The 13,409-nt window shown below is 36.7% G+C and overlaps 1 protein-coding gene across 29 annotated transcripts in view; it reads right to left on the minus strand.

The window, feature by feature from the left end:
* MAP2 (microtubule associated protein 2) overlaps positions 1-13,409 on the minus strand; it is a 261,553-nt gene that overhangs the window by 129,836 nt on the left and 118,308 nt on the right. For 25 of the 29 annotated variants that reach the window (XM_054585741.1, XM_054585735.1, XM_054585740.1 and 22 more), the window contains exon 3: positions 5,860-5,927. The exons of 1 other annotated variant lie outside the window; for it this stretch is intronic. The gene's annotated coding sequence lies outside the window, so the exon portion shown is untranslated. Of the gene's footprint in view, positions 1-5,859; positions 5,928-6,000; positions 6,138-6,201; positions 6,356-13,409 lie in introns of those variants that run through there. 3 more of the 29 variants (XM_054585711.1, XM_054585714.1, XM_054585713.1) reach the window with 3 other exon arrangements.

The following is a 13,409-nucleotide window of genomic DNA, read 5'->3' on the forward strand; positions in this document are numbered from 1 at the left end:
GCTGTTTAAATAAACATCAAGCTACAAAAGGACAGTGACAAGGTCCAGTGATCCATACCTAGAGATAGCACCAATCCTTTAAACAAAGGATAAATACGAATAAGTATGAGTACATCACAGATGTTTTTCATATGCACTTAAGCTGTTTGCCTTGAAGAATGAGTAAGCCCAATTTATTGAATGTGTTATTTTCTTATTCTACAGCTGCAAAGTGTGGTGTGGGAGGAAGCAAACAGGTAAATGTTCCCAAGTTCCTGTAGCCACAAAGGAGCATTGAGAGGCAGAGCCTAGCAGTGGAGGCAGAAACACAACACCCTTCCAGAAGAATCTGTCAAGGCTTTTTGTGAACACTTAGCCCCTGTGAACGTTCGAATTGTCTATTAACACGCGCATCCTCCCTTCAGAAGAAAGCAGATGCCGTCATCAACCGAAACAGCCCTCCAAAAAGAAATGATTCAGTTGGAAAAAATGCATTCCTTAAATCAGAGACCGTCCTCAAAAGTTCCCTGTGGCTTTCAGCAGAGTCCCCCAAAGCTTGTATTAAGATGTAAGAGGCCAGAAGACAGCATGTGGAGACCCAGAAGCTCCACTACTAAGCACAGAGGAATGTGAGAGATGTTAAGAGATGGGGGAGCAGGCAGAGAATTTGGTGGGCCAGCACTGTGCTGAACATCCAGGCGGAGAGGAGTCCAAGGAAAAGTCTAAAGAAATCACAAAGCAGGAAACAGAACTGGAGTTAAGAAACTGGCAGAGAATTATGTGCAATTACATCTCCAAACCTGAGCCACAAGGATTCATTATATGGCATAATAAGCATTGAGCATTGGCAGGACGAGTGAAATGTCAGTAGCTCCTTTGGGCTGGTTTAATGGATCTTTCATAAAACAACTGGCTGGAATTGAAATGACTCAGAAGAGGAACAATTCTCTCTCTCACCATCAAAGAGGTTGAAAAGCATGCAGTTCTTACTGCTGCAGGAAGAGGAGGGCTCACACTGGACTTGCTCACAATAACTTCTCCAGTCACTTCTAATATTTCTTCTCTGGACATTCGCCTTTCAACCGCTCATGAAAGCATGGTCCATGGGCCAGAAGCAGCAGTATCACCTGGTAGCGTATTGAAGAACCTCAGGTCTGTCCTCAGACCTACTGATTCTGAATCTGCACTTTAGTAAGGTCTCACTTGATCCCTCTCTGCTGCAAAGTTTGAAAAGCTTATCTCCCAGCATCTATTCTTACCCCCTCATCATCCATTCTCTGCACAGCTGCCTGAGTAATCTTTTCATTTAATTAGTTTACCCACTGATTATTCCGCCTCCCCGCCCCGAGAAGGAAAGTTCCATGAGGGCAGGAATGGCATGGGATGTGCCCCGTGAATCAGTAAGTATTGATTCAGCCAGCATTTGCTGACTGCTACTACCTAATAGGTAGGCTGCTAAGACCATGGATATAAAAAAAAAAATAAAAGAGGGCTTCTTTCCTCAAGCAGCTTTTAGCTATCTTTCTCTCTTCACTTTTCCACTTATCAAATTCAAACATTAGAGTTACCACAGAGTCCTGCTTTTCATTCTCCCTCCTGAGCAAGGACTAGTTATTCTCTGTGCATAAGTTTAGGCTCAAAAAACATCGTTCATGGTCATGACCTCTTGTTTCAGGCCCACAATCAACAGTCTCTTTGAGCCTTCATTTTTTTCCTCAATTATTTCAAAGTGATGCTTTCTTCAACATTCTCTCACACACAGCTCTGATTTATCTCACCCAGCTATAAAAAAAAAGTCACCTTAAAATGCAGTTGAGGTCATAATGGTCTTTTATTCAATATACATTCAATAGCTTCCCATCGAATACTGAAAAACAAAACCTACTCAACTTGGCATTTGAGGTCTGCTGACAATGTATTAGGTTGAACTGAATAAAATTTTTTCTTTGTAGTTCAAAAAGAATAAAATATTATCCATTTCATATGGTGCAACCTAATAGTATTCATGTACCTTTCCATCCTTATCGTCTAAGAATCCCCTTCTGGCCTGCACTTTGGAATACAAATGAGATCAGTCTATACTTTCCAAGCATGTTCACTTCCTTTGGTTCATTTGCTAATGTTTGTTCTTCTTGGAGCTCCTCCATACATTATCTCTCCCTTGAATACTTCTATTCATTCCTAAGTTCCATCTCAAAAGACTCACCCCACATGATGTGTTTCCTGTTGAGTTCCTTCTCAACTGTTAGTAATCCTGCCATGCAATGAAGCCCCTTAAGAAATTATTCATGTGTCTCTTACAGTACCAATACCAATACCACCAATGCTACTTCCTGTCTTATTCTGCTCTACCCACTGAGCTCCAAAAGTGTTTTGTTGTATATATTCCTTTGCAAGGAAACATCTTAATCTGTATTTGTGTAATTGTTAGTGTCATCAGTTATTTTTCTGGGTTAGTAAGTTTAACTTAAGTTTGAATGTGGTATTTTATCACTGTTCATGACACTGTTCCCTGCTTTTTTATTATTTTAGCCATTTGAAAATTCCTTTGTCATTTAAATTACAAAGACAGAAAAAACCCAAAAAACCTCTTGCAAGACATGGCATCTGTTATGCTATCTAGCACCTGAATTCTCTGGCTAATTTTCTTACATAGATACAGAGTTCAGTAATGTAACTTCATTGTAATGACATAGGATATGCCTTTATTAATTCATTTTATTAATAATTCACTTTATTAATATGCTTTATTAGTTCATTTTAAAACTTCCTCATTTATCTCTGACATTACTTCTTAAAGAAGAAAGCTCCTCAGGTAAAATAGAAAATATATATTAAAAACATAAACTATACCAGAGCTTGAATATTATAGTGAAGTATTTGAAGATATATTTACCTCTTCATCATGTATTTAAAAACAAGAATCTACAAGAATACCATTTTAACCTTATTGCAGCAACATATATATCATGTGCACGAATGAAACATTCAAACAAGGACTATGAGCCAAAAACTTACTACAAAAAAATGCAGTGCATTGTGGTTAGTATGAAGGACTCTGGGCCAGCCTTGTGTTGACTGCCCAACTGGAGTCTCAGTTCATTCATCTGTAAAACGGACACCATGCTCACTTCCCAGGATTGCAGCGAGAGTTAAAATGAGAAAACGTGTACTAAGGGCTTAGAATATTATCTGGCACATTGTCAACAAAAATTATAGTTTTATTAATAAAGATAAATTACAACCAGAAAAAATAGGTTCCCCTAAAGCTATGATGATTCTAGAAGCTTCTTTGTAAGTTTCTTAAATATACATTTATCAAATGATGTCATACTTAAGTAGTCCATAATGAGCATGAATGTGTTTAAGAAGGCTATGACATCATTTCTAGTGGTACATTTAGAAGGAGAGAGAGAGCAATGGCCTCCTCCCCTCTGCTGCAGCAAAAGCTTGGCTGAAGCCGGGAAGAGCAGTAAACAATGTCATTCCTGGGATATTTAGGAAGTGTCCATAAAGCAAAACTCATGCTGCAGTTTGGGCTCTTTCCCCAGCTGATGAAAGTGAAAGGGACATTTCAAAAATTCTTTCCATCTTAACCTAAAACCAGAAAAATTCTTTTCCATAGAGCCTGGAGAAATTTTTACACATGGTTTGCCTGCTTTTGCACCTGGTATTATCTATTCATTACCATAAATTAGGGATTTATAATGAACATTTTGGGTAACTGAAAAAAAGTGCTAAATGTCTGTTTTATAGTGCGTAATCTCATGACAAAAAAAGAACAAAAAAGTAATGGGGGAAAATGCAGATTTTCCCATCAAATTTATTTATTCATCAAATAAATAAATATCGATTGAACTACTGCACTCAAGACATTATGCTATGTGCTGAAGGTACAAGTGAAAAATCAATAAAACAATTCAGTGCCCAAACTAATGCCCAGACAGACGTCATTGGTTAGAAAAACCATGATCCAGATCCCTGACTCTCTTAGAGTGCAGTATTCAAATTTTATTCTTATTTGACAATGTAACAGACTATTTGAATAAACTCTAGTTTATTACATAAAATCTGTCAACACACACCTAGGTAAATTTTTAAATGATGCTAGAAAACTCAGGGACCAAGAGGCTCTTGGTGAGGTAATATGTCACTTCTCTAGTTCCAGTTCTTATTGACAGTATAGTGAAGACTCTTTTTTTGGTGGATAAATAATAACTTCATCCTTTTCCAATTCCTCTAAATACCCCAGAGTTCAAAATTAATGTAATTATTTCCTAATGAGTCTGAGGATTTGGATACAGATTCTCATATAAAATATGTACTGTATGGATTTAGTTAGATCGGAAAAGAGCGAATAGATGAGGCTTTTAATCAAACAAAAAATATTTTCACTTACTGTGAGTGAAAGCAAATAAAAGTATGGTTTCAAGGGTTTTACAATATTCAGGGGAAGTAACAAGTCCTGTTTGGGGATTTCATACATGATTCCACTGAATAATTTCTGAGGAAACAGTGCAATATATTTCATGTATCTCTGAATACATGAAAGGAATCTAATAGACTAGTCTATTAGACTTTGCTCAATATCTGAAACAATGCAATTTCCTTTTTTTAGAGCACAGTGCTTTATTTAAAAAAATTCATTTTCTTGTGCAAAAAATAGTATATGATGCTGCCTCCACTTTGGAAGGGCGGTGACAGTGACATCTGCCCCTCCCCCCTCTCCCACAATAACCACCCACAGAAGCGAGGCTTTTACTAAGTGTTTGTGGAATGAATAAATTAAGGTTCTTATAATTACACATTGCAGATAATATTAAACAAGAACAATGCACTAGTCTCTCAACTGCCGCAAATATTCATGCTCACAGGTGTAAGCTCACTTCTGATATTGTAAGATCAGTAGTTGAACACTAGCCATTTTTTAAGTATAATAAAAAAAAAAAAGAAAACTAACCTTACTGAGTAAAATATTTTGGACAGATAGTCTTGAGGGAAAATACTATGTGAATGCCAAGGGAAGGCTTTAGTGACGTTATTGATCTTCTTCTCAGCAATTCAGAAAATGTCCTCCATTTTTTTAAAGCCAAATTACAAATGAAGGTTTTATTGACAGAAGTATATGTTAAAGTCAAAGATAACCTTAAAGAAACTTGCCATCTCCAATCAATATACATCCTGATGCTGAATTTGAAAATTAATATTTTTCCCATAAGGCATAAGGCCCAGGTTCAATGGATTAAACTGCTTTCATGGCAAGATGAAGGATTACCTTCATATGCTGTCATTGCAAAATAAAGTGTATATAAAATCAGTGCTTTTAATAACAAACAATCTTAGCCTTTAAATATTAACTGCTGCTAAAGTATCATGAAGAAGTTACAAGCTTTTTATTCGCAAAACCCAACAATACTGAGTCATTCCTGGGCTTTCTTATCTAGCGCCCATTCTACCTGAGAAGGGCAAGCCAGTTCATTTAGCTTCTTTAAAAAAAAAAAAATCACTTCTTAGCAGGATTTCCTCAGATAAAATCAATACTTAATATATTTCCCTTAAATTCAAATTATTGAATTTTTATTAACATAGAGAATTTTGTACATTCTTTAAGCCATTATGAAAAAAACCAACAATAAGTCAGACATAGTAATATTTGTTAATAACTTGCAATGCTGGCAAAAGATACAGTTCTTTAGATATCTAATCAAAACAGCCTTGGATAATGGCTTTCTCTGCCTAGGAAATCACACATTCTATAGACAATGATCAATGTATGCTTAAGGATAAAAGACCAGCCACAGAGAGATTACTTCAAATAAAAACATTCCAATTCCTCCTTGATTTTCCCTGATTTAAACATCCGAACGAAACATGTGGTACCTTTTAATTTTCTGAATGAGTGGTTCCCAATGAATGTTTCCTCGGTTAGAGACAACAAACTGAAGAATCTACCGGAACAAAACAAAAGGAAAAAAATACATATATAGATTTGTCAACTAAATATTGAAAATTGTAACTCACCGGTAAGCAAATGCACTCTTTACATCCAGACAATAAATCTATGTCTTGAGATCTGTAGTGCAAACAATGCAGTACTTGAATTTTTAGGAAGCCCAGTAATGAATTTTAAAGCATTTTACTGTGAGATCACATAAAACAGATCCCTTGGAAAACAGATTACAAATAAAACAAAATAAAAATTTAAACCCCCAAAACCATTACCAGTGCTTATGCCGCGATACCACCCCAGTCTAGCCTTTAAGGGCTGCTGCTGCGGAATCCTTCTCCGGGAGCATTATCCTCGCGGGCTGGCTCTAGCTCTGGCTCTGTAGCTCCAGACAGACTGCAGTCTGCAAGCCACCCGCTCCTGCCTGTGTGTATCAGGGAAAGGGGAGCTGCAAATTAGAAAAAGTCCCCGCAGTGGCGAAAAGGAAAATAAGGCGAGTGGGAGAGGGAGAGAGAGCTCACTAGCCTCAGAATTTTCGAGAATGATGACAAGCCACCCAGCTCCGCCATCATTCACTGACAATAAGGTGCAGCCCTGGCTTCTGATTCAGTGGTTTGCCGTAGGGGCTTCTGGTACCAAATGCCTGACGGGCATTTTAATTGCCTCCATCCAAGTGTGTCCCCAGGAGTCTAGTCTATAAGCATCATCTGGTCTCCTTTGTGCTAATGCCAGACACACACGCGCACACACACACAGAGTGCTTAAGCAGAGAGGCGGTTTTCCGGCATATAGGATTACAAATAAGTTAGGTTCCACAAACTGGACGTGACTAAATGACAGTTTACAGGAATTTTTATTATCTGCATCAATGACAACAGAGATTCTTTCATTGTCATTGACAGGTAATCACAATACTTTAAAACTGAGTATTGCATATTGCTTATTTATATTCAAAAAGGAATAATCAGGCTCAATAGAAACATGCGTATCCTTACGTATATTTTCTTGTGAAAAAAATCAGTCCCCTTGTAAGTCTGATAATTACGCACTTGGAAATGTCTTCCTTACAAGGGAGAATGCAGCAAAAAACAGAGCATTAGAAAATCAACGTTGATCTGTAACTTCTGTGGGCAATCAATTTCTTTCTGTTCAAACACAAGAGCTAAAGAAGGTGGCAACGAGCTTCAGTCCTGGGACTTTACAGTCCCTGAGGGCCAACGCAGGGAATTAAATCTCTGGCATAATCAGCATCCCCTTTATGTTAGCGACTGAAATTAACCATTGAATATCCCTGTTTTACAGTGCCCTTTATGTAGGGAGGTTAAATGTGGAATAAATCTCTGCATTTATTTCCTGGTCAGGAGGAATGGGGAAAATGTTAATAAATTAATTAATTTGTGCAGCATCGTTAGCTCCCTGAATCAGTGAATAGAAGCAAATTCAATGTGTACCAAAAGGGCCGGCTGTAAAAAAGGTTGCTGGGAGGGTGTATCACCATGGTTACTGGAAACAGAAAGTATGGAGAAAAATAAGGTGATGATAGAAAAAAAGAAAAAAAGATTACAGTAGAGTCAATTTAGAGAACTTTGATGCTTCATTCTTCTCTTCTGGAAAGAACTGTCTCAGGTTTATATTATAATTTAAATGCATTAGAACAAATCTGCATTCTCCATTAGCAGACTTTCTTCTCCATTTTTTGATCATCAGCTAATTTTGCTTTCACAAATATTCAAATTATGGTTCTTCTATAGGAGATGGATCCTGCTACTCCGCGTCTCTGTGCGTATCCTGAATTCATGAACACCACTCAGTCTGTTCCACATCCTTTGTTTCATGGTCAGAAGAGCTGAAGCCCAGGGAACCTGATGAAGGCCACCAAGCTGAGTGGAGATCCTGTAGAGACACCATCCCAGTTTCCTGACTCAGGCCCCCTTCTTTTCTTCTATCACCAAGTGACTTTCTTTCCACACTCACCCCCACTCTGTTAGCAAACAAAACAGATTCTAGAAAAATCCTTTGTCTTTGATTTTGTAATCTTTCTTTTGTTTGCAAAAGCAGATATTCCCCTCTAAGTGCTTTGGAATCATTCTGAGAACGAGCTTTGCTTAATATTTGTGATGTAATGTACTGGAGGGATGAAGAATGTGGGGTAATGATGTAACTGATCTTTCATTTCCAGTCTGGCAATCAGATGAATCAAGCATGACTGCCCTTCTGTGAACCTATCTTGTTGAACCTGAACTCAATGATCATACAGCAGGCATTCTGTCATCCCTGGCATCATTCTTTCTGCAAGCATGAAATCGGGCAATTGCATCAGAAAAGATGAAATATTGCTATTTGCAACAAAGTGGATGAATCTGGAGAATATCGTGCTAAGCGAAATCAGGTGAAAAAAGTCAAGGAACCATAGGATTTCACTGATGTGTGGAATATAAAACCGAAATCAACAAAAACTCATAGACACAGACAACTGGATGGTGGTTATCTGGGGGCGGGGGGAAGGGGTGGAGAGGAGGTAGAAAGAGTAAAGGGGATCAAGAGTGACTAATGAAGAGGCTTGACTTTGGTTGGTGAACACAAAATGTAATATACAGACGATGTATTAAAGAATGGTACACTTGAAAACTGTATAATTTTAATGATCTGTGTCACCCCAATTAATTTAATAAAATTTAAAAGAAGAAATCAGACAACTGAATTGAATTGGCCTCCTAAGCTTCCTCCTAGATGCAGATAATGTGAACTTACTTAGGATTCCCCAAAACAATGAAGCCAGAAAATTGAAAGCACAGGTAAAATTTTTAAAAAAACAAAAACAAAAAACACTCAAAACAACCACTGGGAAGTGCAATATTTGTTAAAATCTTCTGAGCTACTCAATAAAAAATTGTGACTAGGATCTTGACCTTGATGTTTTATTGTTTTTATTTCCTTTCTAAAGTGTTTTTTTGACCGTCAGTTCGTATGACTCATATACAGGTCAGGCCATATTGCCTCTTCGGATGTCCAAAATGCAGTTGCTGCCACCACAACTGTTCTCTGCCCCCAGCTATAAAAAAAAATAAATCATATTTAAAAAAAATGATTACCCTAAGTAATAGTTGCAAAAGATTGCAGGTCTCAGTGAATCCTACATGCTGGTTAGGATACTGCTCTCTTCCAAAAAGTGTCCCTTTAAACAAACCATTCTGTTAAATGTCCATTTTTCTTACACGATTTTAAACACTAAGGTTATTTTTCAAAGCAAATGGGTTGTTTTAATATACTGTCATCAGTTGCTCACTTCTAAGCACAAAAAAAAATGATGTATACGACTGTCATTTCTTGAAACATGAATCACATTTATTAAGATCTCATAAAGCACACATGCTAGTTCTGGTCAATCTAAAAAATACAGTGCAGCTTCCATAAATATTTAATACTCTTTGGGAGCCATTTAACATTTGGGATACCTGGTTTATTCCATGAGAACGTGCTGGTATATTCTTTTTCTTTTTTCCATTTGTTAGTGGTGAACTATTACTTTAAGATGTCCATTTAAAATAAGCACAATGCGTAAAATATAATTCCGGCCTTTAAGGATGTTATATCCTAAGAATGTAAGATGACAGATAATTGAGAGACTTTCATGATTTTTTTAAGTTATTCATATTTACACCTGAGCCTAAAGTGCAGTCTTTTTTCACCCTTCCTCTCTTTGATAATATTCTAGATATTGGCTTAGCACCATTCATCAGCTCATTTTCCCAATTTCGATGACACACTGACATATATTTCAGACACTTGACAGGTTCTAGGAATTGGGATAAAAAATTTCTTCCTTCAGGAACTTCAATTATAGTGGAGGGAACACAGAAGTAAACAGAAATCAACTTCACACTTCTTTTTCTCACTTTGCTGAGACAGTCTGCCTCTGCCCCTCTGTGGCATCTGCTTCTTTTTACATCCTGATCTATAAGAATCAGATTTAACTATGTCCCCAGATTCGGTTAGCTTACGCTGGTGGCTCTTCTGGAAGAGCTGGAATTCATTCCCTAGATGTATGGGTCTGTGTGTCTGCAAATCACTCTTTACTCTTTAGGAATGAATGATGGAGGTATATCTCCTTTCCTCCACGAAGCCTCTGGTCACATATCACCTTCCCACCCAAGGCTCTCCTGGCGACCACAGTGAACACTGTGGCATGTCCCTTCCACAGCCCTGCATGCCTGCTATGTGTTCCCTTTTTCCTGTAGCATTCCCCACTTTCTATCATACCGTATTGTATTGATTATGTGTACATCCCTCACTCTGCTAGTTCCATTAAGGAAGTCATCTTTACATGTTAGGGCTACTGGTGTATCCAAAGTACCTAAAACAGTGCCTGGAATATATGGGCACTCAACAATATTTTTTAAAGGGAAGAATGTGAAAATTATATTAGTCGATGAACTGGAGTGTTTAAGCACAAGAAAAGTCTTGTATTCTATATTGATTTCCTTGTTTTATAGACAGGGTGGGGCAAAAGTGGGTTTACAGTATGCAAAACATAATGTTTATTCTTGTTATTATTTATTAATTACTGTAGTATTTTCCATACAAACTGTAAATCTACTTTTGCCTTCTCCCCCCCCAATAGTCTGAACTGTATGACATTGAACTTTTGTTACCTTTTACCTACGAAATGGTAATTTCATATGGTTTAGCCTAATACCTGAAGAAACTATAAAGGATGCAGAACTGAGTCGAAAGAGAAATATAAAATGCCCCAGTCTCCAATCAGGGCAAGTCTTTAATGGCTGCTAATTAAACTATGATAAATTTCAAATTCAACTTATGGCACCTTCGAGAATATTACAAATTATTAGAAGCAAGGCTTCAAAAGCTATTGATTTTTTTAAGGCCATGAGGCTCTACCATTCGTTTAGAGATCTAAAAATCTCCTAGAATAGTTTTTTTAATTCCCTGAAAAATTCAGTAATAGGCCTCTAAATTTCATTTATTTCACATTTATATGAGAAAATGAATTCAACATAATATCATCAATGAAAGAAACATGTTCTAGAGGTTCCCTGATTACTGGGATAAATAATAACTGGCCAGGAGTTAAAAGAAAATCACCCAGATAATAAATTTATGTGAATCACTCATATGGCTTTCCTTTCTTTTCCATAGCAAAGCACAAAATTAACCATACACCATCAACAAACCTAAATTATTCATTATAAAAAATAATGTTGAAAAACTCAGGTAAAGAATTCTGGAAGTAGATAATGAACAAATTTATTAGCAAAGGACAAAAATTCACCCCCTTCCAAAATTTCTGGAATCACTTGACTCCTGCCTCAAATTTCTCCTGACATGATTAAAGAAGACAGGCCACTTTAATTGCTTATTGTGTACTTCATATTTCATTTATTTTTATTAGGTTTTCTGTGCTCCTGAGCTGGATTACTTACTTATTTTACATTTGAAAATAGGTTGGTATTATACAGGCCTCACATCCTACAATTATTTGCCTTACTTTATATCTATTTTAACTGGCTTTTACACATCTAGCACAGTAAGAAATATTTTAAGTCAAAATATTCAGTACCTTCATGGAACTTAGATGAGGAATGAATCAGAAATAAGTATCTTTATATAAAGAAGCAAAGAGCATACTGACATAGGGGCCACCTGTGGTCATCTTTGACATCACAGTGATTTTGATTTAACTTGGCCTGGAATGGGAAGGATGAATGGATTCTAAGCAACCAGGATGAGGAATAAGACAAGATAACTGGTCCACTTTCCAACTGCTCTTGAATCATGCTTTAATTCTTTCTGAGTCATGCTCAGAGTTTGGCTTCACAATTTCATTTTAAATCTTAATGTGGTGATTGTCTCTAAGTATCAGTTACAGTCTTATCCATATTGACGGACAAAATATATTTCAAGTTATTTTTGGGTTATGTGTACCCTTATGAACCTCAGAAAGATTCATATTTCACTGGAAATTTTGTAAGGGTAATTTTAAAAATGATACACTCTTGTTTTTCATTTCATCAGTGTTTTTATTTCATTTATCAAGGTGAAGCCAAAAAAGATGTGATGGAGAGAGAAGAAGAAGGAAAGAGTTGGGGAGGGGAGAGAGTTTTTTCTTTCTGCCAGTTCTCAAAATAAAGTTTGACTGCAATTCAGTGAAATAGCTAGCACATAGGCCATATTTAGGTTTGTATGACATTAACAATCTAGGCTTAGAATATGATAGTAGCCAAAGTTCCACTCTGCTCGCAGACTTTCACCAAAGTAAACTAAACCAAACCTCCTATTTAAAAGTTCCTTTTAAAAACAATGTCATTGAACTGCAATTGTGAAAAGTAACTGCTACTTCAATTCATCAAGTCGTGATCTCATTATGCTTGAAGGACTATGTTGAGAATAAAAAGCTATCCAGATGTTGGAAAGAAAACTGTAATTGTGGAACAAATGAAACTCTCATCCATTACTAGCAGATTGTAAATTAGTACGAACACCTCTGAAAACTGTTTGGCAATATCTAATAAAGCTAAATGTATGTGTACCCTATGAACCAGCAATTCCCCTTCTAGATATACACCCAAGAGAACTGAGTGCATGTGTCTACTCAGACACATTTACAAAATACTCTTAGTAGCTTTATTCATAATTGCATGAGATGAGAATCCATTCAAATGCTCATCAACAGTAGAATGGATTATGGTATATTCATGTAATAGAATACTACACATAAAAACAAAGATTAAGTGAAAAAGAACTACTGTTACATGCAACTACACAGTTGACTCTCACAGGCATAATGATGAGTGAAAGAAGCAGGCACAAAAGAGTGCACTCTGTATTATTCCATAGGTATGGAGTTGAAGAACAGGTGAAACTGAAGTTCAGAGACAGAAGTCCGAGGAATGTTTCAGTCTATGGGATTCAAATGGGGGATGTACTGACGAGGAAGCACTAAAATGTTTTCTTGACATGGGTGGCAGTGACGTGAGGGGATACAATTAAAATGTACGTGCTTTATTTAGGTACGTTACAGCTCAGTAATAATTAATAATAAAATATTATGGTGCCATTGGCTTAGAAACTCTTGATTTAAAACAAAGTTTTGGACCTGTAGTGAATATTATTCCAAAGAGTTCTGGTATGAACACACATTTTGCAAATGTGCCACGTTAACCATGGCTGCATGAATGAAGGTCCCATGATGGTTATGAAGATGCTAAATAAACAAGTTGTAAGGAGATATTTTCCTTAGAAGGGGCAGAATATTTTACATGGGCTTTTAATAAATAGGTGACTGTGAAAAAAGATATGTCTCCTAAGAATATATTAACAAGTGAATGTACTTGTCTATAGCTACACTTACTGAACCACAAAAGAATGGGTGTTAGGTGCTTTCAATACTGTTCCTTTCCCACAAACCCCTTGCCCATTGATTCCCACCATAATCATCAGTTTATTTCAGCAATAATCCTCTTCT

The sequence above is a fragment of the Pteronotus mesoamericanus genome, unplaced genomic scaffold, assembly GCF_021234165.1.
Source record: "Pteronotus mesoamericanus isolate MK-2021 breed Mesoamerican mustached bat unplaced genomic scaffold, CSHL_Meso_final contig_90, whole genome shotgun sequence".
NCBI lineage: Eukaryota > Metazoa > Chordata > Mammalia > Chiroptera > Mormoopidae > Pteronotus > Pteronotus mesoamericanus.